Genomic DNA, 24887 nt, shown 5'->3' with positions numbered 1-24887 from the left:
GGTCGAATATACAATTTACCCTTGTCAAAGGTCACAATGTAACCCTTGTCCTCCAAGGTAGCAACTGAGATTAGGTTCTTTGTCATACCGGGAACATACAACACGTCCTCCACCATAAAGTTGTCATACCCCCTCTCAAACATAATTGTGCCAATACCAGTTGGATCGTACTTAGCATTGTCTCCAAGCTCTATGGAGAAATCCCACTCCTCTTTCAAATTGGTGAAATACTCTTTGACTCCCGTCATATTTCAAGAAGCCCCACTGTCAATGTACCACACATTGGTGGTAAATGAACTCGAGAGACATGCAATGAGCAAAAACTCATTCTCAAACCATGTTGTAAACTCGTCCACTTTTGTAGTAGCATCAAACTTCTTCTTTTGCTTGCCCTTATTATTTGGGCACTGGTAGGCATAGTGACCCAGCTAAAGGCATGCAAAGCATTTAACCTTGCTTGGATCCATCTTCTTCTCACCCTTAGAGGAGGACCCCTTGTTCGACCCTTTCTTGGCCTTCTACTTACACTTGCTTGCTAGAGCAAGGTTCTCTTCTTCGTACATCTTCCTTTGATCTCCCTATTAACTACTTTCTCGAATCTCCTCTTGGACGAAATCATCCTAAAGCCTCACCTAGTCGAGTAGGTGATCCCGACCCATAATACACTTGAAAAAGACCTCCCAATGTTTTGAAAAGCCATTCAAGGCTATATGCACTAACTCCTTGTCAAAAATCATCTCTCCAATAGCAACGAACTTGTCCTTGACTTGTGTCAATCTAGACAAGTAAGATGTCATGCTCTCAGCCTTGGACATTCTTGTGCCATAAAACTTGTCCTTGAGCATCGTCTTTCGACTCTAATAGTTGATTTCATATGGCTTCGTGAGCATATTCTACATCTTCTTCACAATATCCTTCTTTGACAGATGGGGTATGAGAATTTTTTACCCCATTGAGAACAATTCTCTGTGCCTTGGCCTCCTTGATCTCATATAGATCAAGAGAAATTAGATTTGAGCTTGACAACACCAGTGTTGTATTAACAAAATTCCACAACTTGTTTTCTATGAGAACAATTGAGATTTGAACTTTCCATTGCAAATAGTTCGAAGAACCCTCAAGCGTGTCCTCATATTGAACACTAGTAGCCATTGTAGAATAAAAGTTTTTGTAGCATCAGATAGTGTTCTAGTCTCGACTTCGGTCAAAGAGGCTAAAAAACACTAAGGCTGCAAAACCCATAAATTTTTTCTGGAAAATCCACCTAGAAGCAACTTAATTAAGTTAATTAATCAGTAATTAAATTTTTCCTAAGTCTAACTTAGGGAAAATAATAAATTATAAAGAATTAATTAAGGAAGGTGAGATTTCTCTAGAAACTCACACGGATCAAGTCCGATATAATCTCAACCATCGATAAGGACTTAATCATGGTCGTTGGTGATCCAACTGGAGATTATAAGAGGAGGTCGATGGGGTTAAGGAGAAACATATAGGAAGAGCGAGTTTTTGTGGCAGATCGATGTTCCAGAGGGCAGCATTTAGCCGGAAGAATTCAAGCCAGAAGGAAGCAGGAGCAAGAGGGATATCAGTAGCAGATTTCCGGAGGAGGATTCAAATTCCAAAAGAGCTAGCTAAGAGAGGGACGAGTTTTCCTCAGTGAAGTTGCGCAAGGCTTGCCTAGGGGGCTTTAGAGGAGAGTTTGATTCAGCTAGAGGAGGAGTCGATTCAGTTGCTAGAGGCCAAGATAAGTCCAAAGAGGCCAAGCGAGTCACTTCCAAGGGTAGAGACAAGAAGAGTTGCAGGATTCAGCGTGTTCTAAAGGCAATGCGAATTAGTCTGCATAAAGGCTCACGTAGGGGCATTTCATGTAGCCCAGATTGGCCATGTTACCCACCATTTTGTGGGTAATATCCCTAGGAGAAATTTTTTCTCCAAGATGGTCCTCAACCAGCAACCAACAACCCCTTGCAGCCACCAGCTAGCTCATTGTGCCATTTTCTCCACCACCTGAGCCAACCATGTGGTCCCTCGCCCGTCTACCATAATCGTATGTTCGAAGGTGGGCTTCCCGAATCTAAAGGTATGCTTTGTCATTTGGAAACTGAGTATTGTAGTTTGTTTATCATGGACACTTCTGGGCATGGATTAATGGGGGGATTCGGTGGAAAAATGGGCTACGTCTGTGCTTCTGTCCCCTAGACCCCTTTTAGGAATTAACCTTGGATTCTAGTCCTATGGTCTCCTTTATTGACCATTTGGTTCTAGGGATAGTATTTCATGGGAAACCTTGATTTTGGTTGTGTCGTCCCACTCCCTTATCTACTTATATTACCCTCTTTCCATCCATCAATACCCCATTCATCATTTTTCCTGCCTCGGTCCACATCCCTCCATTGGGTCCACATAGGGTTAGCTTGCTCCTTCCCCTTACCCACACCTTGGGTCATGGCCTGGAATGAAACCCAAAGGTTTATGCTATTGAAAAGAAAGTTAAAATCATATATGGCCACATTTAATAGGAAAAGTACCACAAAATGCAAAAGATGGTCTGGACAAAAACATTTAGCATGTGGGCAAAAGCCAATACATGAGCTCTACCCATCATCATGGTCATCACCCTAGATCCTACAGGTTCTATGAGCCTTCTTCATCATATAGGAATCCATGATTGTCCCAACCCCTAGTGGGCGATGAACCGCCCCACCTTAAAAATGGGGATTCCACTGTTATATCTTACACATCATGCTCTAACCCCTTGAGCCCCGAGCAGTCAATCAAAGAAAATCATAAAAAAGGCAAAAGGCATAAAAGAAGGGTGGAAAAATCAAGGTCGAGGCACCTCATGTACCACAATTGCTTCCTCCTATACATTATAAACCCAAGTGTGGGCTTCCCTCTTATTAGCTACACTTGTACCCCAGCATGTGACCAAAGGTTGCCCCTTCTCATTCCCTACTTCATTCACCTATCTGCCACATGCCACCACCTTTGAAGGATGTACCTTGGCTATATTATCCCCTTTAGAAGTAGAAAACACCTAATAGGGCACTTGGTTAACCCCATTTGGAGTTTAGAAGACATTGGCACATCTCAAAGCCCATTATGGAAGGGCATGTCATTATGAAGTCCCCACCTGTGGTCCATGATTAGGTAAGCTCATTTACTCTATTTCTCTAATGACTTGTTGTACTGGAAGGCTAGGGGATGCATTGGATCTTATGCAGGATTGCAGATGGTTTCCATTTGGGTTTGGTCTCCCTAAACAAGGTCCTAATCCTCTAGAGGGCTACATTGGCACATGTAGGGTGAGCCTTGAGAGCCACAGGCCTCCATAGCAGCACATTGCACTCCATCGATCCCCATGGCCACTCAGAAATGGTTAACATCCCAGTTCTAAAATTTAGTTCCTAACATATTAAACAGTAAGATAAAGTCACAAAGAGCTATTTTGAAAGTGGTCCTATAAATGTCTAAAATACAAGAAAACAGCGTGCAAAATAGCTTTGCTTCAATTTTTAAAAACTACAAGAGAGCAGCAGAGTAACATTTGTCACACATACATGGTCCCTCCCTTAACGCAGGAACCCAGACATCATCCAAGAGCAAAACAAAGAAGATAAACCTGAACCTAAATGTGATCATGCATTTCAAAAATTAGTTGCTGCAATTTCTTGCTGAGCATCTATGCTCATCCATGAATACAAATTAAAAGAACATCCGAAAATGTAATAACATTATAAAACATATTATGTTTTTCAACAACATATTCATTTCTTTCAAAACCCCATATAGAAGAAAGTGCACAGACAAAGAACAACAGCTCCAAAGCTTAGTCTGTTGAGGCAACTAACCATAAAGCATATAAACTCTGACGCTTATGAACCCCTCTTGATAGTTCTATGTTAACTGGAAAAATGTACGATGATAAAAACTTAATAGCATAACCAAAATTTGCTCACAATATGCCATGCTCTTAATGAAGAACAAAATAAAACAATACGTCCTGTAAAATTGAAAAAATCTAAAATAGAACAAGCAACATATTGAGAAACCAAAAGGCAATTGACAAATGGCAAGATGGCAAACCAGCGCAGAAAGGGAGATTTAACTTGTGAAAAATTCTAACCTGGGGGTGCCGTATCATGATCACAGATATGTACTCGCAACCCATCCTGGAGCAATTCACAAAAATGATGTTAATCAATAATATAAATCAACTCAAAATCGATGCTATTGTCGAAGTTCGCACCATCTATAAAATATGCAAGTCGTGATGAAGCATTATGCATGGTGCTCACCGTTATGGAAAGAAGCGACTCTCTAAAATCAAGCAGGTTGATCATGTTAGTATTGCAACAATAAGATGGTGTTATTATTATTGCAACAATAAGATGGGGCTATTTGCAGGGTTTCTATCGTCTACTAGTTTCAACAAAGCTTGTCCAGATTGAAACCTTACATTAACAGTGAGGTTTCTTGTGTTCTTTAGGCAACAATACAAGCTCCGGAGAGTATAAATGTAAGAATTATGGATAAAACCATCATAACCTTCATCCTGGAGGACTTTTTAATGAAGGAAGTTCTTTTCCATAAGAATAAGAAGAAGGAACAGCAACCTCATAATAGGGTCGTTTGTTGAGTCAGTAAAAGTGGGTAGCCAATATAACTCTCATGTGATATGCAATAACGGTTGCTTTATTTGTGAATTTTTAGTAATTTTGATCCAATAAAACTTTTCAATTTTCAGTTGAAAGTAGTTTTTTAGAGTAAGAAATCGTGTAACTTTACTAATAAACTAATAAAATATGATCCCTTCCCATGAATCCATCAAAATATTTGTATATATATTTTTTTTAATTTAACTGAAAAAAACCAATAATATTACAATGATAATACATAATACTAAATTTAAATATCTCATTTAAAAAAACCTTTTAATAAATATAAATATATTTAATAGAATGATATTACAACTAATAATATTTACTATCCTTAGAAGCCCACGGGGCTTTGGATTGACGGTGAATGGTGTCTTGTTAAGGCACTCCTTGCGATAGGTCACCGGTTCAAATCCCCGTGGGTACTTAGGTTAGTCTTAACTAGAAAAAAAAAATATTTACTATCCTTAGAGCATCGAAGCTTTGACACTGTGGCTTATGTTCCTTGTAACTGAGCACTAAAGCCTTGACACTGTGGCTTATGTTGTATCCTTGTAACTGAGCACTAAAGCCTTGACACTGTGGCTTATGTTGTATAAACCACTGAAATTTTCGAGCACTGAAGGTTTGACACTGGCTTATGTTGTATAAACCACTGAAATTTTCCACAATATTCCAGACCATGAGTGCCATCCACGAGCCACTCACATCATCCTCAGGGTGCCACTCACATCATCCTTAGAGTCTATATTAGTGAAACCTCAATATCCTCTCTAAATAAACGAAAACAAAGTGGATATAAATATATCTATTGAAGCACCAAATTCATATCATTTACCATCTTTTGAAATAAATATGTATCCAAGATCAGTGTAAGAATAACAATAGTGTGTATATTTTTTTGAAATATTAATTAGGTGTAGTTATTAGGAATAATCAGTGTAGTTATTAGGAATAATCAACACCTATTTCATTTAAGTTTAAAATTTCAATTTTATAGTATATTGTGTTTAGTGAGTCGATTGTTTTAGTTAAGTTTAAAATTTTACTTTCATAATATGTTTGTTTTGTTTAGTGAGTTGATTGTTGATGGAATCACTTTCCAAGGAGAAGTGTTGAAGGAATTTTTTTAATTTGCTATTGTGTTTTAAGTTTTTTTTTCTCTTTTATTTGATTTAATATGGTTTTAAACAATGTTCTACCAAGACTATGGGACGGGGAAACGTGGGTGCGGGGAGACGCACAAAGGGGACGTGTGGGAGTACCCTCAAATTCTAGGGAAATTTAGGGGGGACGTCAGGGTATTTTTTTTTTTTTTTTAATATATATATATCAAATTCATATTCTATAATGAAAGCATAAATACAATAATACAGATATATTTGAATTAAATAATGAAATACATTGATCCATACTCATCATCCTTACTAATATATACATGATTCATCCATAGACCACGAGATTCAATAATGAGATACTCTAATCCATATTCATTATTCATTATTCACCATTCTAGAATCTACATTTATTTAAAAATTAAATTCATCATTCTAGATTCTTAAAATTTAAATTCATCATTCATCATTCTAGAATCTAATTAGTACTAAGAAAAATAGACTATAATAGATACGAAAATCTAAAGTCTGCAATAGTAAATTGATATAACTCAAAATCAAAAACAATGGAGTGATGAGTCTAAAAGTCACTCTAAAATACACAGAGGGCTTGGTGCTCTTGATTAAATACTAATTCCATATCCTTGTACATGACAAAATGCAATGGAAACATTGCAATCCATCGAATCCTGAATTCCTGAAAAACTGTTAAGTCTGTTGGATTTTGAGTGAGATCTAAAATTCTACTTTTTCCATATGAAATCCAATGAAGTTGAAACCACTCACAAACATCCTGAGTCATTTCATGGTAATGTTAAAAATTTAAGTAAAATGATGAAAATGAAAGATAAAGGAGAATGTCACTTTTACTTTAAGAATTTAACATTACCATGAATTGCATAGCAATAGTAGGGAAATATGGTCAAATACTAGGTTTTCTATGTCATAAACCATTGCTTACAAGCAAATTTAAGGGGGATGCATAGCCCGTTTTCTAGGCATCCCCCTTTTGGGAGTCGCATCCCCCACACTGGGGAAACATCCCCCCCTGCGTCTCCCCGCGTCTCCCCAAAAGGGGGACGTGGGGAAACGTTTCCCGAGACGTCCCCCGTCCCAGGTGCGTGGGGTGCAAGGGGTGCGCGCACTCGACCCCAGGAGACGCGTCCTCGTGGAACACTGGTTTTAAATCTACTATACTAACTTAACCACTTATTCAATTAAGAAAACCGCTTTGATATCAAACCAGTTAAATCCACAACTTAGCCACTTGCTTAATTAAAAGAATCCACAACCTAACCACTTGCTTAGTTAAGAAAACCAACTTAATACCAATCAGATCAAGTTAAACATAACTCAACCATTTTGGTATAAACTAGCCTTGTTCAACCAAATAAGCATTTAACACTAAAGTAACGCAGTGAAACAACACAATTTAATTAAAAAAAACTACCAAAAAGTTATAAATAAAAAATCTTAAACTCTATTTTCCTCACACCTCTCACCAACCAAAAACAGCCCAAAAAGAAACCAAAGGAGGACATAGCCAGCCCCACCCTAAGGACAGGTGCATAGGTGCATATGAACAACACATGTAAATAACAAGGCAAAGAATATAACAAATTTCCCGCATTAAAGTCATTTAAAACTTGATTGATATTGTATTTTGTTACTGATATATTACCCTCAATTCTATTTTTAATATATTCATCTTTACATGATATAAAGTTGAATAGATTTGGTATATTTTATGTGAAATAATTTGGAATCATAATTAAAAATCTATATCTAATAATTAAAATTGTTGTTATCCAAGTCAAGTCAATCCAAGTCCGAGTGTGAGGGAAGTTCAAAGTTGACTCTCAACCAACTTTGAGTCTAAGTTTCAAACATGGTCAGCTTATATTTTTTTTTCCTTTCAATCCAAGTGTGAGGGGAAATTCAAAGTTGACTTTCAATCAATTTTGAGTCTAAGTTTTAAACATGGTCAGCTTATAATTTTATTTTTTTTAACCATGGTGAATTAGTTCATTGAAATAATTTGGGTGAAGCCCAAGATTAAACTTGGGAATTGCAGTTATAAAACCTAATAATTGTCACTATAATACCAAAAATATATTTAACAACAGCCAATAAGTTAAATATAGCATAAATTTATAAAATTTATGATTTAGCAAAAATCGAAACTCCACGTGAAAAAAACTAAACCTATACTTCATAACAATACCCAAAAAAACATACTTTCATGATGAAAATGAAGATCATCTTGTCTGGCCCTAATGCGCCATTAAGGCGAGAAAACCTAAATATACATTCCAAGTATTATACTGCCAATGCAAAATATAATCTTCTGTTTAAGCAATATAATTTGAAGGAAGTTATTGTTTCAGAAAATAGATATAAAGGGAATCACAGCACTTACGGGATTTGAAGGAGGAATCGTCGGGGATGAGAAGAAACCCCGACAAGGGAGATCTGCCAAATACTGTCCTGCCATTGCAATTCAAGTAGCCCAAGTTCCGAAAAATATTAAAGCTTACAACTCTCTACTGCCCCAAAAATCTCAATAAAGATGAAAATAAATAATTGACACACACGAATCCAATGAGAGTGTCGGAGCAATATTCAATATAGCGAATGACAATGAAAAAGAGCGGCCACGTGGTAAGGACAAGTCATTCCCGGGAAACACCTGTATGCAAGTGATGGTCTGACGAACCGTTCCGGTGTTGTTGTATGAACTGTATACAGAGATCGATTATATGCTGAAGACTGAGATCGTTTATAAAGTAATATTGGCATTAAACTTACTAATTGTTAAGGGTATAAGCAGGATAAAATTTGATGGGCAAATTTTTTGTCTTTGGATGATTTATTAGTCAAATACAGGTTAAATTTTATAATACGGTCAATGTTTTTAGTTGAAATTGTGAAAACTGGCGAGGAGGTGTGAAAACAGTCAAATTTGACATGTGGGTCTGTTTTGAAATTCCAACCGAAGGTGTGAAAACCGTCAATGGGTGGGTCCATTTTGAAATTCAAACCCTTGGTGTACTAGGAGTATACTTTTGGTGTGAGCTGACAAGTTATGTATTGGTTGGTGGGTCGACCAAGCGCCCCCACGCATTGGCACAACCATATATACATACGACGGGCGAGTTGGATGGAGACACCAAGCGAAGTGCAAAGTCTTATGTGCGAAGGGTTCTGCGGTGGACGCAGATCTGATGTGCGCATGAGCCCGCACGACGGGTAGGTTCAAACGAAGACGGAAGGTGCATTTGGGCAGGGTGACACGGGCGTGTGCGCCTGCCGAACGATAGATCGACAGGGGAACTGTGTAAGGCGACCGCGGGTAGGAGCGCCCGGCAGTGCGAACGACAAGTGTGGATTGTTGGAACGGTGCGACCGACATGTGAAGGCGCCTAAGCTGGGTGAGCCGGTAGTACACAGCGGTGCACCCAAGTTGGGAAAACGACATAGTCGTTTAGGAAGTTTTGTAAAGCCAGTTGAACTTGTCTCCCGGCAAACTTGTAAAATCTGAAATTATAATAAAAGATCGTTATCTTGCATATGGTTATGTGTTTCTATATTGTTGAATGTTATATTAATGGTTTCCGCATATTAATATTATCAATTAAAAATGATAAATGTTAGGCGTAGTTCGGAAAGTAAGTTAACTAATGAAAATGTTAAGTACTTAGCCAACGCCGCACGAAAGCCAATTTATGAAAAAAGAATTGGGGGTGTGACATAGATGGCTTTACATTATGGTCTACCTAGAATAAGTGGTCCTCTCGTAGAGGCATTGGGGATATAGCTTGTTACATTAAGAAGAACATCTCTCCCCATGCTAGGATTTATAAAAACGACCCTTACAATCAACATAGTTGGATAGAAATCACTGAAATTTATGATAAAAAGACCTACATAGCAATCTGTTATTTCCCCCCCATCAATTCTAACTTCTATAAGAAAAAGAATTTAGATAAACATAGTCCTTACAATGGTTTAGAGAATGATATTTCTAACCTAGGAATGAAAGCAATATCCTTTTAATCGATGACTTTAATGCTCGAACTTCAAGCAACCAAGCTATTCTTCTAAGCAGTCATTCCAACCCTCATCCTCTTTGGTTAGACGAAGACCTTCCTCTGGCTAGCCGGTACAAAAGGAGCTCTGAATACCTCAGGGAGAATTTGTTTGGGTCGGAGCTAGTCAAGCTCTGTAGTGTTCAAGATCTCATAATTTGCAACGGTCTAAAGAAGTGGCCCAATTTTAGCCAGATGACCTGCATCCATGGACTTGGTAGCAACATGGTAAACTATGTTATCTCTGATCTCCTATACAACGAAATAAAAAATTTTGACATCTTAAACAACCACGAGCCTGACTCTGATCATAGGCCTTCACTGATAACTCTCAATTTTGTCATGCATAGAGATCTCATAGAAGATAATCCTTATAGCCAAAAGAAGTTAATCTTTGATAGAAATAAAAAATATCTCTTTCTAAATGAATTAAAAACTAATTTTCTTCCTTTATATAGTATAGACAATGTCTAGTCAATTTAACGTCTTAAATTGCTCTACATAAATTATCAATCCGGGTATCGTAAACTGATGAAGTGTGGTGCACCATATGTGCTTAGTTAACCTTTTTCTTACTTCGTTGTTTTATAGTTTATGTTGTTTTTGGGGTTTTGTTCTTGTTGGTTTCCTAAAGTGTCTAATGCAAATGGAAATCCTATTCTAGGGTCTTAAGAATACTTTTAAAGGACAAGTATGGATAGAGATTTCAAGACAAGGCCTATGTCCCTAATGGTAACTTCCAAAACTTAGCACTTCAAAAGATCTTAAAACATGTTATTGATGGAAATAGTACTTAAACAAAAGTGTAAATATGCAGCTACTTCAATCAAAATAGAATGCAACAACCAAACAATGAGCTAGTGACTATGAGACCCAGTATCCTTGTTGTTGTATAAAAAGAAAACTGAACTTAAAGCAATTCAAAAACTGTAAGCAAAGTAAACTAAATCATATTACATCAACCCATATTCTGACCCCTCACCTTTCGACTCGCTCTGGCTACAGGAGGCAATCATAAACAAATTGAGTAATCTGATATCTAAATTGCATAAAATGAAACTAAGATCAAACTGCGCATTCATACTTCAATCCCTCACCATTCGACTCACTCTAGCTATAGGAGGTAACCGAAAATGACATGAGTAATCTAATCATTAACTTGTAGAAAAGTAAACTAAATCATATTACATCAAATAATATTCTGATTCCTCACTATTTGAGTCGCTTGGCTATAGGAAGGTAATCATAAACAAATGGAGTAATATGATATCTAAATTGCATGAAATGAAATTGCATAAAATGAAACTAAGATTAAACTACTCATTCATACTTCAATCCCTGAAAATGACATAAGTATTCTAATCACTAACTTGCAGGAAAGTAAACTAAATCATACTACATCAAATAATATTCTGATTCCTCACTATTTGAGTCGCTTGGCTATAGGAATGTAATCATAAACAAATGGAGTAATATGATATCTAAATTGCATGAAAGTAAATGAACAAAACAAAACTGAAGGAAATAACAATGCTGGAATTAGAACTCAGAAAATAAATCAGCAGAAGGACAAGATGATTCCATCATGTCATTAGTCATTAAAAAGCTATGTGCATTACTAATCTACAATCAACCGGTTGAACACACTTGCATGAATGAAAAATCTAATCTATCAAACTTGAAAGCAATCAAATGACATAATGAAATCAAAGCAAAATTTACAAAATGAAATCTACTCTACCTTACATTCTAATGTGCTCCATGACATCTACTTCACATCTCCTTCCATGTTGAGAACATCAAAGCTTTATTCAAATTCTTCAAAATTACAAAATACAACAAAGCTCTCCAAAGCTTTCAAAAGTCATCAAGGAAGAACTACAAACTCCAAGCTAAAGAACTCACAAGCTAAAATACTAAAAAATGAAGGAGAGAGATCTCCTATTTATACAAAAAGATGAGAAGCCATCTCATTAATGAGAATCCATGAATCTCTCCCTCTACCTCTAGAGTCCTAATCAAAATAGGAACTGATAAGACACATGTCTTCTTAGAGTTACAATTCAATTAGGAGGTGTGACACATATCCTCATGATCCCATGATTCTTTCCACTCAAATTCGAATTTGGCCTTAGAGTGCCACATAAGGGTCTTCTAGAAGCCTTCTTTCAACCTACACATGTCAACAATCTCAACCCATTTGTTAAGTATAAGCATATGCACATTATTTTCTAATTTTTCACCACAAATTCACTTAAAAGGCTTAGAATTAATAAATATTGGAAAAACATAAATGTGGCTGAATGATAATGAAAGTGGGATGAATGTGGTGACATAGTAGTGAAATGGAGGTGATATAATGGACATAATAGTGAAAGTGTAATGGAAATGAATGACATTTTCAAGACTCAACATACCCCCCAACTGAAGCTATTGCATGTCCTCATGCAATATATATATTACATTAACTCTTTTGATCCTTGAGCTTTGGCTTAACTTTGCATGATATCATTTGATAACTTCATATTTTTGCAAAGTGTTTTACTTGAATTGCAACATGGTTGGTTCTTGTGTTACAACCATTTTTTTTTTTTTGTTGCCTTCTATTTTGATCTTTGAACTTTGCATAATGATATTTTGATTATTTTTGCAAAGTATATCTTTATTGGATTGCATGATGGTTGGTTCTTGTGTGACAACCATGATTTTGTTTGTATCCAATTTATCCTTTAAGCACTTTTTTTTGAAAAGCCATTGTATGCTCATAATAACAATGTAATAGTTAATATATGTTGGAAGTATGTGGGCTCCTGAATATGATATGGACATGGCAAAATATGAAGATGAATGTATTCCCCCCCAACTGATGGTATTGGCAATTTTATGAAATGAGGAAGAGAAATGTTTTTCCAACAATTATCATTCTAGCTTTTTATGGAATTCTATGGTCAAAAGTTAGAAAATGACGTACCTTCACTTACCCTTTAGAATGGATGAGTTGTATGTGCAGTGGCTGAAAATTTCTGATCATATTCTTCTTCAAGTGGCTGAACAAAAGGAGTCATGGATAGAGAGATAAGATGAATTTTTATTGCTTCTACTAAAACTTGCTGAATCTGCTCCAAAATGCTGAAAATAATAGTCTTCATGTCTTCAAAACTCGTTGGCACAATTCCTACTATGTGAAAAGATGTTCTGATGTCGAACATAGTAGGAAATTGCTGGTTTAGTGGCCATTAATGGATGCCACTAGTCAACACGAGAACTCTCACCATTGATGACAATGAGAGTCAAGATGCCCAAACACATCTTGCCAGGTACGAATGAATTTGCCGATGTCGAGTCACCTAGAAGATCTAACGAACAAGGGACATTAATGTATTCCCATTGTTTGTCAGCATGAGGACTTGCCATTAAGGCATGCAAGCCTCAAGGTGTTTTTACAAAGAACTTAGACTCAAAGGACTATGGACTCAATAATTTGCATTGAAGCAGGGCTTATTTGCGGAATGAAAATGACAGGAAATTGAAGATGAAAATGGAAGATGGCAATGGAGAGTAGAAATGGCAATGGGCAATAAGCATATGAATGAGCCTCTTGCTTTTATTTGTGGGTTATGAATGGAAAAAAAAAATGGAAAGTGTATGTGAATGTAAATGGAAAATATGGAGTGAATGGTTTATTATGAAGTATGGATGTGATGGAGACAATAGTATCTGAAAGCTTTTCAAGTGTTTGGATCTGATTTTGCATCAACATATTTCCTCTTTGTTGCTAACCATCCTCTTATGAAACAAATTGGTCTCTTAGAGAGACACCATTCTCTTGTAGTCATTTGTCCTTCCTCCTGGAACCTGCAAAAAACTAATGCTTCTTCTGCAATGGAATGTAAAATTATCAAAGGAGAGAGATGACCAATCTCTCTAGTTATGATATTTACACACAAAACTAAGAATTTGTATTAATGAAACAAGTTTTCAAAGGAAAAATCAAAAGAATTTATACCTGATTTGGAATTAGTGCCTCAAGTTGATGTTGCTTCTTTTCAGCGATTTATTTCATTATTTGCCATTTCAAACTCAAATGATGGATTTCTCATTGTGTAGATCTTGTTGAGATCTTTCCAATGGTACTTAAATCACCAAAATCTGATTTTGTATGAAAAAGTTAGGCTGATTTGAACAATGAGGTTTTTCTGGCTGCGGAATTAGAGAACAGCTGCGGAATTGGACTTTAGCTACGGAATGTGCACAGTTTCTGTAGCTAAAAATCTTGAATAAAAAGTTAGCCATTCATCTTTCATCATCAATCCAAAATTAATCAATACCTTCAGAAAAGTGAGCAAATAACTTATTCATTTCATTGATTCAAAATTATTATTTTTTCTTGACATGCAGCGACTTAGTGTGGCGACTCAGTGTGGCGACTTAGTGATAACACACAACTTGACTTCCCTTTGACCGGGGTCTTTTTCATCGAATTTGACCAAATGAATAGGACATCATCCATGTACTGACATTCCCCCAGCTACCCATGTGGCTTGTTTTGCTTAATGACACCTGCAACCTAGAGTTTAACAAAACAGCTGCGGAAAGTTGAACTAGCTGCGGAAAGTTGAATCAGCTGCGGAAAGTGGCTAAAACAGTCAACCATCAGACGCATATCCCTGACTGCCCCTTTTATCTAGCTAAAGAAAGTCCAAGTCTAAGTGTGTTCAATTGATTTAGTTCTCCCAATGAGCCCCATCATTTTTTTTTTCTTTTTTTTTTTTTTACAAAAACTGTGTAATGATATGCTGCCTTGGAATTATTAAGGTTCATTCTGTCTCTTACAACGTAGATAGCCAGAAATTACTTTCAAGTGTAAAAACATGCTGCCTTGGAATTGTAACGTTTCTTTTCTAGTCACAAACAAGATAACTGGCAATAGCCATTACAACGTTTTCCAGTAACTTGCCGTCTTTTCCAGATGGTTATATACTAACAAGTTTAAAGCATAGTACAGCATGAAGAATACTCGAAATTGTACAAGATAAAATTTTATGAAGCAAAACAATTTTCTCCTTGACTATGAACATGGTTATCAAAATGGTTATAACAGTCAAATGCTTCAAGTCTACTTCAAAATTCACGAGTATCCGAACCCCCACAATGTTCAAAGGCAGTCCTTATAATCAGAGGTACAGTTTTGGGACAATTTTTCCTTGGGTAACAGTCAAATTTTTTTTTTCCTAAGCTTTAAAAGCAAACCAAAGTGATCACTTGGCAACACAGGAAGAGTCAAAGTTTGAGACCGTCCTCTGGTTTTCTTCTCCTTTTTATGGGAGAGACCAGGAATGGGATTTGTCCCTATCATATCAATACTCTCGACCTCAAAATCTTGAAAAGGGAAAAACATTCTATCCAAGCGCTTTTGCAAGAGACGATTTCCAGTTAGCATTTGATTAGCTTTAGTATCATATGTCCAGCGATCCTGACCAGATCTCAGCTTCACCCAAGTATCGTACCATCCATAAGGAAGAGGAGGAGCATCGTCCAGCTTATCATCCTAATTCATATCTCCTCCAAAACAACATTTGGTAGATTATTCAACAGATTCAAAGATTCCTTTGCCTGAAAGACACGCTCTGCACTGTACATTTGATCCTTGTGCAAAGCTTGGTTCACGTAAGGGAGTTAAAACAGAGCCGTCTTCAATTGGATTGTTGTGAACAGGTGTTATGTTTATCAGCAAAGAGCTGATCCAATTAGAACTGTTATTAATCGAGAAGTGGCAGAGCAAGTGTTAGACGGGTGGCAAAATCAACAAACGATTTTTAATGACATAGAGTCGTATTTCAACTACAGCGTGCCGTGTTCAAACTATTTCTTGTTCATTTAATAGAAATCATTTTTCATGCATTCAGAGACACAGTGGATGACCTGGCAGCCAAGAAAATCGGATCTGGGCGGATTTCTCAAAGAAATCGGAATATGGCCGCAACTGTTAAAAAAAAACTGTTTTTTTTCACACGCGGCAGGCAAAAAGAGGCTCCAAAAAACCGAGGATTTCTCCCAGACCACCACGAATCTCCTAAAACGGTTTCTGGGTTATCTAATTGACCCAGCTGGCGAAAAAACCCATGTTTTCTTTTCTTCAAATTCGTCTCTGTTTGGCCAAATAGTGCGTTTGAAATTTGGCGTTTTTCAGTTGTTTACGTTTTTCTGAGTTTTACTGTTCTGCATTCGGCCTGTAAAATTTTCGAATTAGTGGTTGGATGATACGACTTTGTGCATTCTTTACATTTACCATACATGTTAAAAAGTCCTTGCTTCAATCCAAATTTTTCAATGCAGCCGTGGAGAGTTTTTCCTTCTCTGTCCTCTTTAGAACCAGATCGATTTTTTTTCATTCAACTACGAGTTCAAGTGAAATCAAAGTCAGTCAGGTTTGACTTGCATGTGTTAAGCATCAGACTCGCGTGCAGTTCTTTCTAGCTGGCTCGGCTCGAGAGATCAAGGTCTGGAGATTTTGATGCTTTACTTCAAGAAATGTAGAGATTGTTTTATTGTATGAAACGTAATTTTTTTTTTTTTTATTTTTTTATTTTGTTAATAAAATTACATATGTTATGTTTTCAAAAATTAAAAATACACATATATATTTTATCAAACAAAATAATAAAATTTATTATATTCTTTTTAATGTGTTTTTTAATTGTTTTGTTAATAAAATTATATGTTATATTTTTAAAAATTAAAAATATACATATACATTTCATTAAACAAAACAATGGTTTTTATTTTTTTTTTTAACAAATGTTCTTGCAGGTTTGTTTCAGGGCCAATGCTTGGACAGGGATGCATATTTTTTGTTAAGGCCACAATGAAAGCTAGGATTCAAGATAGCCATAAAAAGGATTAATGATTTTCAATTTCAGGCAGCAAAGTCTTCAAAGAAAACATGCTAAAAACAGGACTTTGACTGAGGTCTTAGGCTAGTTTTTCATCGATCTGAGCTGGGTGACTAGGATAGGATCCATGTCGGGACAATTCTGGAGATGCCCATGTGGTCGGTTTTTTCATTGGACGCTTGTAACCTGCTAAACCTTGAAACAACTGCGGAATTCTCAACTAGCTGCGGAATCAGGGCACCTTCCGCAGCTAAGTTGCAAAACCTTATTAAAACAGGATACAGTGTTTTGAGGACCACTACAAACCATAGCCAGTCAATTTTGGACAATTTGAACCTATCAAAGCAGTTGAGTTCCATTTATTTTATTTTATTTTTATTTTTTTGAATCAAATGAAATGATGAAGTTTATTTTGTCTCCTTTTTTTTTTTTACATAACAATTCTTTTTCTGATCTTCCAGATCACACAAAGTGCAGGAGGAGAGCATACTCAAGAATTATTAATTTTTTTTTTTACATAACAATCCTTTTTCTGATCCTCCAGATCACACAAAGTGCAGGAGGAGAGCATACTCAAGAATTATTAATTTTTTTAGATGTAAGAAATAAGGTCTCCTAATTACACTTCCCCGGCAACGGCGCCAAAATGTCTAGTCAATTTAACATCTTAAATTGCTCTACATAAATTATCAATCCGGGTATCGTAAACTGATGAAGTGTGGTGCACCATATGTGCTTAGTTAACTTTTTTCTTACTTCGTTGTTTTATAGTTTATGTTGTTTTTGGGGTTTTGTTCTTGTTGGTTTCCTAAAGTGTCTAATGCAAATGGAAATCCTATTCTAGGGTCTTAAGAATACTTTTAAAGGACAAGTATGGATAGAGATTTCAAGACAAGGCCTATGTCCCTAATGGTAACTTCAAAACTTAGCACTTCAAAAGATCTTAAAACATGTTATTGATGGAAATAGTACTTAAACAAAAGTGTAAATATGCAGCTACTTCAATCAAAATAGAATGCAACAACCAAACAATGAGCTAGTGACTATGAGACCCAGTATCCTTGCTGTTGTATAAAAAGAAAACTGAACTTAAAGCAATTCAAAAACTGTAAGCAAAGTAAACTAAATCATATTACATCAACCCATATTCTGACCCCTCACCTTTCGACTCGCTCTGGCTATAGGAGGCAATCATAAACAAATTGAGTAATCTGATATCTAAATTGCATAAAATGAAACTAAGATCAAACTACGCATTCATACTTCAATCCCTCACCATTCGACTCGCTCTGGCTATAGGAGGTAACCGAAAATGACATGAGTAATCTAATCACTAACTTGCAGAAAAGTAAACTAAATCATATTACATCAAATAATATTCTGATTCCTCACTATTTGAGTCGCTTGGCTATAGGAAGGTAATCATAAACAAATGGAGTAATATGATATCTAAATTGCATGAAATGAAATTGCATAAAATGAAACTAAGATTAAACTACTCATTCATACTTCAATCCCTGAAAATGACATAAGTAATCTAATCACTAACTTGCAGGAAAGTAAACTAAATCATACTACATCAAATAATATTCTGATTCCTCACTATTTGAGTCGCTTGGCTATAGGAAGGTAATCATAAACAAATGGAGTAATATGATATCTAAATTGCATGAAAGTAAATGAGCAAAACAAAACTGAAGGAAATAACAATGCTGGAATTAGAACTCAGAAAATAAATCAGCAGAAGAACAAGATGATTCCATCATGTCATTAGTCATTAAAAAGCTATGTGCATTACTAATCTACAATCAACCGGTTGAACACACTTGCATGAATTAAAATTGCATGAATGAAAAATCTAATTTATCAAACTTGAAAGCAATCAAATGACATAATGAAATCAAAGCAAAATTTACAAAATGAAATCTACTCTACCTTACATTCTAATATGCTCCATGACATCTACTTCACATCTCCTTCCATGTTGAGAACATCAAAGCTTTATTCAAATTCTTCAAAATTACAAAGTACAACAAAGCTCTCCAAAGCTTTCAAAAGCCATCAAGGAAGAACTACAAACTCCAAGCTAAAGAACTCACAAGCTAAAAGACTAACAAATGAAGGAGAGAGATCTCCTATTTATATAAAAAGATGAGAATCCGTCTCATTAATGAGAGTCCATGAATCTCTCCCTCTACCTCTAGAGTCCTAATCAAAATAGGAACTGATAAGACACATGGCTTCTTAGAGTTACAATATAATTAGGAGATGTGACACATATCCTCATGATCCCATGATTCTTTCCACTCAAATTCGAATTTAGCCTTACAGTGCCACATAAGGGTCTTCTAGAAGCCTTCTTTCAACCTACACATGTCAACAATCTCAACCCATTTGTTAAGTATAAGCATATGCACATTATTTTCTAATTTTTAACCACAAATTCACTTAAAAGGCTTAGAATTAATAAATATTGGAAAAACATAAATGTGGCTCAATGATAATGAAAGTGGGATGAATGTGGTGACATAGTAGTGAAATGGAGGTGAAATGGAGGTGATATAATGGACATAATGGTGAAAGTGTAATGGAAATGAATGACATTTTCAAGACTCAACAGACAACATAAAAGATCTCTATCATAATTTTACTACAACCCTCTCATATTCTATTAACAAGTTCTCAATTGAAGTTTCAAGTAATAAAAGAAATAGCAAAACCAACCCATGGTATGACAAAGATTGAAAAGTACGAGGAAAGCAATTAAGGAAGTTGTTGATGAATCTCTTAAAATTGGCAAGATAAAAATATACAAAGCCCTAACTAAAAGGAAAAAAAGGCAGTATTTTCGTAAAAGACGAGAATCTCTTACACCTCTCTAAGGTAGCTCCTAAGAAATTCTGGAGGCAGATTCTAACTAGGAAAACTAAAGATAATAATAAAATTGATTTACATGACTAGAATTCCTATCTTAAAAAGCTTTATGAATCTCCAAATGTCATGGATAACTTTGAAACCCTGCTCACAACGAAAGAAGTTTTCTCATTAGAAGACATTGATTTTGGGGTTAATCGCTTAGCTAATGGGAAAACTAAGGACATTAAAGGTTACCAAGCGGAAATCTTAAAAATTGGAGATCCTGTCCTCATCCACCACATTCACAAGCTTTTCAATCAAGTGGTCAAGCAAGGGTTCCCTAACCCATGGACTCAAAGCCTCATTATCCCTATTTTTAAAAGTGGGGATACAAATAACCCCTCTAATTATTGGACAATTATGATCAACCCTCTCCTAGCCAAGTTATATGGTATTATTTTGGAAGGAAGTTGAGCATATGGCTTGAAAGTGAAGGTAAGCAGGCTAAAGGCCAAGCGGGTTTTAGAAAGCAGTACTCAACAACATACCACCTCGTTACACTTAGGATCATTGTGGAGGAATGGCGCAATGATAAATCCAATCTCTTTTGTTGCTTTGTGGACTTTAGAAAGGCTTTCGATACGGTTCCTAGAAACAACCTTTGGAACAGATTAGAAGAGCTAAAGGTTCCTTTTGAGTTGAGAGTTGCCGCTATAAGGTTATACGAGAATGTAATTGCCAAGTTAAAGAGCAATGAGGGGTGGTCGTGTTGTGGCCAGCAATAACCCCCCTTCTTATTTAGTTTTATCACTAATACTAAATAAGTGGGGACCCTTATTAAAAATTTAAAAAATCGATTAATGCTTGTATTTCCTTCTTTAATAAAACTTACTACCATAAACTTAGGAGAATGCCCTCGAAAAATCCAAAAAGGCTTAAGTTTTATGATAAGTTAGGATAAAATCATTCCTTAAAAAATATTGCATCGCAAAAAGGGTAATGGATGCCTCCCTACAAGCGGAATTCTAAGATTGTGAAATCGTGATGCGAAACTACGCACTAAAAACATTCATCGCATCGCATGCCTCAAACATCACTTACGCTGAAATACCTCAAACTACCGATATGCGATGGCGCATATCACAAATCGCATTTCGCTGAAAACACATGAATGGATGATTGTCATACGCTACGAACCTGCGATATTGCGATTTCGCGATATTGCAATCTACGATACTGAGATCTGCGATATTGCAAAGCAAATCGCAAATCGCCTTATCGCAGATCTTTAGGGCTCGTTGTTTGAAAAAGATTTTTCCATAATCTGAGACCAAGTTATGCGCGTTAATGTTAATCAATGAGTTAGTTGGCAATCATTATTGAAACATGGTTTTGATCTGATCGAAGAACCATTTCATGTAAGGTGGTATATTTTATATGTTTTGGGCATTTAAAGCTTTCCCATCACCTTTTTCTTATTGTTATTCTTACCTCATTTGTAAACTGCAGGAAAGAAGAGTAGAGAACTATACATAGCAGTGTTCATGACATTATGGGAAAAAAGGGTAAAGCTCAGAGTTCTGAAGACAAAGAAATGACGCCCTTATATACAGATACCGCCTATAACAAAGATGCCGGTACTACTACCTGGGAAGGCATGTACAGTCTACTTGAGGAAGAAGATCCCAAAATGATGAAGGTTACGGCTACTGCACGTTCACATGGGTCTTCTGAGGCGTCTATTACAGAACTAGCTTGCTCATTCTTGCACCGAATAGCGGCGAGGCAAATTTTTTTTCCATACACGGACATGGTTAAATGGGTACTGGATAGCGCAGACATTACAAACAGACAATTTAAGACTCGAGGTCAAGAACTCACGGAGTCATTATTTCCACAAAATTTAAGCTTTATATCCTCTAACAAAAAGCGCACGAGAGGCGAAAATCGCACCAGGGAAGCCCGGATCGAGAAACAGAGGCAGTTTCCGATGCGCGATTAGTGCTAATCGCGCATCGCTGGGCAAAACCCCTTGAAGAGGAAAGCCTCTAATTGCTCAGTCGCCTGTAAGCACAAAAATTTGTAGGAAAGAACACTAAAGGCAAAAAAGAAAAACTTGAATTCTAGAACCAGTGGTATTTATCAGAGATATCTTCAAAGTGGTTTGTAGATAAGTACAGCATCTGCAGACAGGCTGGAGACATAAGGCTCAAGAAAAGGTAGAATCAATCAAAAGGTTAACTAAGTTGAATTGGGATTCTTACTAGACGTACTTGGTAAAACCACACAGCTAGTGCATGACTCTCAAATGTATCATCAATTCTGCCTAGAAGATGGCGCCAGCTCTTGTCGATTCCGTTTTCGCAGGACAACTAAAGTCGGAAGTCGGCCAGCCAACTCTCCTCAAGCAAATGGTGAACGCTTGCGATTTCAAGGAACAGATACACAAATAGTTAGTTGTTAGTTTTAGTTTTAGTTTCAGTTTTAGTGTTAATTTTGCTTTATTTTTGCTTGAAATGAGGACGGTCATTTAAACCGCATCCTACATTTTTGTAATAAATTATTTTTAGATTTATTTAGTAGTATTTAAACCTTTCTCATGCATTTAGAGAAGGGTCCTGAAATTTGTCAAAAACTTGTCCTCAGAACATGCACTTTTGCACCCTCCGAGGAGGTTTTGATGAATGAATGGAACATGATTTATTGATATCTGCGTTTAATATCTACTACTGATGTTGCACTTTTGTACTCTTAGTGGATGTTGGATTAAGAAGAGATAAATCATTATTGCTTGAAGCTCATGAGTAGAACTAGTTATAAATGGTACTTTTATCTCTTAACTATTTCTGCCTATGTGTTAAAGTGATATTCATGTTCAGTTATTTATGTATGAATGCGTGAATGCTTGAGTTATCATTTGGCACTTCTGTATGGTGATAGCTATTTATTTATGCTTAATATATGAGTAGCTTATTATGCGATATGTTTTTCACAACTGTTTCGTCTAACTTTTTATACGAAGGGTTTATTTTTATTGAATTCTTTTCTCATAACAGTTGAATGATCTTTATTACCAATTGTTATTTGAAATCATTTTAGATCGCATAACAGAAAGATTACATCCCGGGTTAGTTTAGAATTAGATATTTCTGTTTATTAGAATGCAATTGCATGTTGTTAGATTAGATCTAGAATAAAAGCATCTTAGGAACCCTTAAAAAGGAAATATCAATTCTCAACACACACACACATATATTGGGAAACTGGTCCCATATCCCCAGTCGGACCCACTATACCAAACGAAAAGGGAGCTGCTAACCAAGGTCTGGACCGGGTGGGTATCCCCCTTGTTGTAGACCCGATTTTCAGGGCTTCAACATATTTGGCGCTAGAAGGAGGGCCTGAACTGTGAATGGCAAGTAAGTCTAAATCTAAATACCATTCTGAGAGTAAATCGCCCTCACCATCTCCCCTGACTTCTCTATCGCACTTAGAATCTTTAAATCCTGAGCAAGAAGTCGAAAGAACAACAACCATTGCCACAAACCCTGACATTTCAGAGAAATCTACTATTGAACCTCCTGAAGTTGAATCTTTGATGCATAAACTTCAGCGATTTTCTATATCACCTCAAAGATCTGATAAATCTCAAGGCAGTGTGATTTTGCAATATAACCCTGCTCATCCTCTCACCAGATTAAAGAGCGAAAAGTTTGGTGTTCAGCCAACCGAGTTACCTCTACCTACAAGGAAGAGAGCAAGGAAATCACCTAAAGGGTCTGATGGCGAGACTCTTTCGTCATCATCATCCATCTCAACCTCTCCACCGCAAAGTCAACCATCCACCCCTCCACTTCAGATTATTGTCCACCAATCCACTGGAACTTCCACATCTCCTTCTTGAACATCTGGAATCATAATATCTTCATCTTCTCAACCGCAGGGATCATCTTTTTCGCTTTCCTCTGTTAGTAGTTCAGCAATGGCCCAATCTCCATGGAATAACCCAGGGGGAGTCTTAATGCCTGCGCCCTTGAGTCAAATACCGGCGCATCCTGAAAAATGGTTGCCTAAGTTTAATCTTGAAGCAAGCATGCTAGCGGAAGAACATATAAATAACTTTATGTTATCTATAAATCTCAATGGAGTTACTAATGAAGATGCTGTCGTCCGACTCTTTCCTTACACTCTGTAAGGAGCAGCCGGATCATGGTATTTCTCATTACCATCTGGATCCATCACTAGTTGGGATATCTTCCAAGAACAATTCTTGACTAAGTTCGGTGATGACAGGTCTACAACGACACTGATCAATGACCTGTCTAACCTTAGGGCTAAGTCAAAAGAACCTATCAAAGATTTTAATTCACGTTTCAATAAACTGTTGAATAAAATTCCTACTGCTTCCAAGCCTAGCGAAGAAGTGTGAAGTGAATGGTACATCTCTGCTTTACCATCAAACATAGCAATCTTCGTTGATAGGGCTAACAAAACAACTTTAGCTGACAATATGAAGGAAGCAATAGCGGTAGAGAAACGTATCATAGCCTTAGAAAAGAAAAACGATGTAGATGAATGAAAATCTAAGAAGGTTATTTTTAAGGAAAATCCCAAGAAAAAACAATCGAAAGATCCATTCGATTTAGAAGGATTGCAGAAAGTTTTGAAAACCATGTCTAACGAAATGGTTGACATTAAGAAACAAGTAGCAGAAACTTCTTCTAAAAAACTGTACAAGCCTTATAGAAGAAACCCTTCGACCGATTCAAAGCCTCCAAATGCTATCACAAGTGCTGAATCAGAAGAAGAAGAAGAGGAAATTGCTACTAAAGAACCTACCGATGAAGAAGAAGTTGTAGAGGTACAAGGTATGTGGGATTTCATCCTCTCAGATGAAGAGGATCAAGAGGCATCGCCAGTTAGTACTCGAAGTAGAAATCAACTCGATCCTCCTCAACCTACTCCTAAGCCAAAGAGTGCAAGCTCAACGCCTAAGGATAAAGTCATAGCTAAGAAAACGACACCTAAAGCGACTCAAACAAGCCCAGTCCAAACAGATTCACCAACTCCATCTAAAACTTTAATTGTGTCATATGAAATGGAGTATAATATCATAGAAGACATGAAGAAGACTAGGGCTAACATCACTTTTTATGAATTAAGCAAGTTAAAATATCAGCAAAAGGTACTTTTGAAAGAATTACATGTTGTACCAGTTGCACATCTGCCCGCTGCTATAATCTCTCAAGCTTCCCATGAAATGGGAAGACCTCC

Source organism: Pinus tabuliformis, chromosome 3_2 (genome assembly GCF_031772625.1).
Source record: "Pinus tabuliformis cultivar Carrire ecotype Pingquan chromosome 3_2, CPIR1, whole genome shotgun sequence".
In the NCBI taxonomy this organism is placed as follows: domain Eukaryota; kingdom Viridiplantae; phylum Streptophyta; class Pinopsida; order Pinales; family Pinaceae; genus Pinus; species Pinus tabuliformis.
Note: the sequence above shows the minus strand (reverse complement) of the source record.